The sequence below is a fragment of the Trematomus bernacchii genome, unplaced genomic scaffold (genome assembly GCF_902827165.1).
Source record: "Trematomus bernacchii unplaced genomic scaffold, fTreBer1.1, whole genome shotgun sequence".
NCBI lineage: Eukaryota > Metazoa > Chordata > Actinopteri > Perciformes > Nototheniidae > Trematomus > Trematomus bernacchii.
Genome location: NW_022987861.1, coordinates 5001 through 10000, shown reverse-complemented (window position 1 = coordinate 10000; position 5000 = coordinate 5001).

The window sequence follows — 5000 nt, the reverse complement described above, 5'->3', positions numbered from 1 at the left end:
CAGCTCGTTAACTTGTGCTGGTTAATGCAGCTCGTTAACTAATGCTGGTCAATGCAGCTCGTTAACTAATGCTCATTAATGCAGCTCGTTAACTAATGCTGGTCAATGCAGCTCGTTAACTAGTGCTCATCAATGCAGCTCGTTAACTTGTGCTGGTTAATGCAGCTCGTTAACTAATGCTGGTCAATGCAGCTCGTTAACTAATGCTCATTAATGCAGCTCGTTAACTAATGCTGGTCAATGCAGCTCGTTAACTAGTGCTCATCAATGCAGCTCGTTAACTAATGCTGGTCAATGCAGCTCGTTAACTAGTGCTGGTCAATGCAGCTCGTTAACTAATGCTCATCAATGCAGCTCGTTAACTAATGCTGGTCAATGCAGCTCGTTAACTAGTGCTGGTCAATGCAGCTCGTTAACTAGTGCTGGTCAATGCAGCTCGTTAACTTGTGCTGGTCAATGCAGCTCGTTAACTAATGCTCATCAATGCAGCTCGTTAACTTGTGCTGGTTAATGCAGCTCGTTAACTAATGCTGGTCAATGCAGCTCGTTAACTTATGCTGGTCAATGCAGGTCGTTAACTAATGCTCATCAATGCAGCTCGTTAACTAATGCTGGTCAATGCAGCTTGTTAACTAATGCTGGTCAATGCAGCTCGTTAACTAATGCTGGTCAATGCACCTCGTTAACTAATGCTGGTCAATGCAGCTTGTTAACTAATGCTGGTTAATGCAGCTTGTTAACTAATGCTGGTCAATGCAGCTCGTTAACTAATGCTGGTCAATGCAGCTCGTTAACTAATGCTGGTCAATGCAGCTCGTTAACTAATGCTGGTCAATGCAGCTCGTTAACTAATGCTGGTCAATGCAGCTCGTTAACTTATGCTGGTCAATGCAGGTCGTTAACTAATGCTCATCAATGCAGCTCGTTAACTAATGCTGGTCAATGCAGCTTGTTAACTAATGCTGGTCAATGCAGCTCGTTAACTAATGCTGGTCAATGCACCTCGTTAACTAATGCTCATCAATGCAGCTCGTTAACTAATGCTGGTCAATGCAGCTCGTTAACTAATGCTGGTCAATGCAGCTCGTTAACTAATGCTGGTCAATGCAGCTTGTTAACTAATGCTGGTTAATGCAGCTTGTTAACTAATGCTGGTCAATGCAGCTCGTTAACTAATGCTGGTCAATGCAGCTCGTTAACTTGTGCTGGTCAATGCAGCTTGTTAACTAATGCTCATCAATGCAGCTCGTTAACTAATGCTGGTCAATGCAGCTCGTTAACTTGTGCTGGTCAATGCAGCTCGTTAACTAATGCTGGTCAATGCAGCTCGTTAACTAATGCTCATCAATGCAGCTCGTTAACTTGTGCTGGTTAATGCAGCTCGTTAACTAATGCTGGATAATGCAGCTTGTTAACTAATGCTGGTCAATGCAGCTCGTTAACTAATGCTGGTCAATGCAGCTCGTTAACTAATGCTGGTTAATGCAGCTTGTTAACTAATGCTGGTCAATGCAGCTCGTTAACTAATGCTCATCAATGCAGCTCGTTAACTTGTGCTGGTTAATGCAGCTCGTTAACTAATGCTGGTTAATGCAGCTCGTTAACTAATGCTCATCAATGCAGCTCGTTAACTTGTGCTGGTCAATGCAGCTTGTTAACTAATGCTGGTCAATGCAGCTCGTTAACTAATGCTGGTCAATGCAGCTCGTTAACTAATGCTGGTTAATGCAGCTTGTTAACTAATGCTGGTCAATGCAGCTCGTTAACTAATGCTGGTCAATGCAGCTCGTTAACTAATGCTGGTCAATGCAGCTCGTTAACTAATGCTCATCAATGCAGCTCGTTAACTTGTGCTGGTTAATGCAGCTCGTTAACTAATGCTGGTTAATGCAGCTTGTTAACTTGTGCTGGTCAATGCAGCTCGTTAACTAATGCTGGTTAATGCAGCTCGTTAACTAATGCTGGTTAATGCAGCTTGTTAACTAATGCTGGTTAATGCAGCTCGTTAACTAATGCTCTTTAATGCAGCTCGTTAACTAATGCTCTTTAATGCAGCTCGTTAACTAATGCTGGTTAATGCAGCTCGTTAACTAATGCTGGTTAATGCAGCTCGTTAACTGATGCTGGTTAATGCAGCTCGTTAACTAATGCTCTTTAATGCAGCTCGTTAACTAATGCTCTTTAATGCAGCTTGTTAACTAATGCTGGTCAATGCAGCTCGTTAACTAATGCTCTTTAATGCAGCTCGTTAACTAATGCTCATTAATGCAGCTCGTTAACTAATGCTCATCAATGCAGCTCGTTAACTAATGCTGGTCAATGCAGCTCGTTAACTTGTGCTGGTCAATGCAGCTCGTTAACTAATGCTGGTCAATGCAGCTCGTTAACTAATGCTCATCAATGCAGCTCGTTAACTTGTGCTGGTTAATGCAGCTCGTTAACTAATGCTGGATAATGCAGCTTGTTAACTAATGCTGGTCAATGCAGCTCGTTAACTAATGCTGGTCAATGCAGCTCGTTAACTAATGCTGGTTAATGCAGCTTGTTAACTAATGCTGGTCAATGCAGCTCGTTAACTAATGCTCATCAATGCAGCTCGTTAACTTGTGCTGGTTAATGCAGCTCGTTAACTAATGCTGGTTAATGCAGCTCGTTAACTAATGCTCATCAATGCAGCTCGTTAACTTGTGCTGGTCAATGCAGCTTGTTAACTAATGCTGGTCAATGCAGCTCGTTAACTAATGCTGGTCAATGCAGCTCGTTAACTAATGCTGGTTAATGCAGCTTGTTAACTAATGCTGGTCAATGCAGCTCGTTAACTAATGCTGGTCAATGCAGCTCGTTAACTAATGCTGGTCAATGCAGCTCGTTAACTAATGCTCATCAATGCAGCTCGTTAACTTGTGCTGGTTAATGCAGCTCGTTAACTAATGCTGGTTAATGCAGCTTGTTAACTTGTGCTGGTCAATGCAGCTCGTTAACTAATGCTGGTTAATGCAGCTCGTTAACTAATGCTGGTTAATGCAGCTTGTTAACTAATGCTGGTTAATGCAGCTCGTTAACTAATGCTCTTTAATGCAGCTCGTTAACTAATGCCTCTTTAATGCAGCTCGTTAACTAATGCTGGTTAATGCAGCTCGTTAACTAATGCTGGTTAATGCAGCTCGTTAACTGATGCTGGTTAATGCAGCTCGTTAACTAATGCTCTTTAATGCAGCTCGTTAACTAATGCTCTTTAATGCAGCTTGTTAACTAATGCTGGTCAATGCAGCTCGTTAACTAATGCTCTTTAATGCAGCTCGTTAACTAATGCTCATTAATGCAGCTCGTTAACTAATGCTCATTAATGCAGCTCGTTAACTAATGCTCTTTAATGCAGCTCGTTAACTAATGCTGGTCAATGCAACTCGTTAACTAATGCTCATTAAAGCAGCTCGTTAACTAATGCTCATTAATGCAGCTCGTTAACTAATGCTCATCAATGCAGCTCGTTAACTAATGCTGGTTAATGCAGCTCGTTAACTATTGCTGGTTAATGCAGCTCGTTAACTAATGCTCATTAATGCAGCTCGTTAACTAATGCTGGTCAATGCAGCTCGTTAACTAATGCTGGTTAATGCAGCTCGTTAACTAATGCTCATTAATGCAGCTCATTAACTAATGCTCATCAATGCAGCTTGTTAACTAATGCTGGTCAATGCATCTCGTTAACTAATGCTCATTAATGCAGCTCGTTAGCTAATGCTCATCAATGCCGCTCGTTAACTAATGCTCATTAATGCAGCTCGTTAACCAATGCTGGTTAATGCAGCTCGTTAACTAATGCTGGTTAATGCAGCTCGTTAACTAATGCTGGTTAATGCAGCTCGTTAACTAATGCTGGTTAATGCAGCTCGTTAACTAATGCTGGTTAATGCAGCTCGTTAACTAATGCTCTTTAATGCAGCTTGTTAACTAATGCTCTTTAATGCAACTTGTTAACTAATGCTCTTTAAAGCAGCTCGTTAACTAATGCTCTTTAATGCAGCTCGTTAACTAATGCTCTTTAATGCAGCTCGTTAACTAATGCTCATTAATGCAACTCGTTAGCTAATGCTCATTAATGCAGCTCGTTAACTAATGCTGGTTAATGCAGCTCGTTAACTAATGCTGGTCAATGCCAGCTCGTTAACTAATGCTGGTTAATGCAGCTCGTTAAACTAATGCTGGTTAATGCAGCTTGTTAACTAATGCTGGTCAATGCAGCTTGTTAACTAATGCTCTTTAATGCAGCTCGTTAACTAATGCTCTTTAATGCAGCTTGTTAACTAATGCTCTTTAATGCAGCTCGTTAACTAATGCTGGTCAATTCAGCTCGTTAACTAATGCTCTTTAATGCAGCTCGTTAGCTAATGCTGGTTAATGCAGCTCGTTAACTAATGCTGGTCAATGCAGCTCGTTAACTAATGCTGGTCAATGCAGCTCGTTAACTAATGCTGGTCAATGAAGCTCGTTAACTAATGCTGGTCAATGCAGCTCGTTAACTAATGCTGGTTAATGCAGCTCGTTAACTAATGCTGGTCAATGCAGCTCGTTAACTAATGCTGGTTAATGCAACTCGTTAACTAATGCTCATCAATGCAGCTCGTTAGCTAATGCTGGTTAATGCAGCTTGTTAACTAATGCTGGTTAATGCAACTCGTTAACTAATGCTCATCAATGCAGCTCGTTAACTAATGCTGGTCAATGCAGCTAGTTAACTAATGCTGGTCAATGCAGCTCGTTAACTAATGCTCATTAATGCAGCTTGTTAACTAATGCTGGTTAATGCAACTCGTTAACTAATGCTCATTAATGCAGCTCGTTAACTAATGCTCATCAATGCAGCTCGTTAACTAATGCTCATCAATGCAGCTTGTTAGCTAATGCTGGTCAATGCAGCTCGTTAACTAATGCTGGTTAATGCAACTCGTTAACTAATGCTCATTAATGCAGCTCGTTAACTAATGCTCATCAATGCA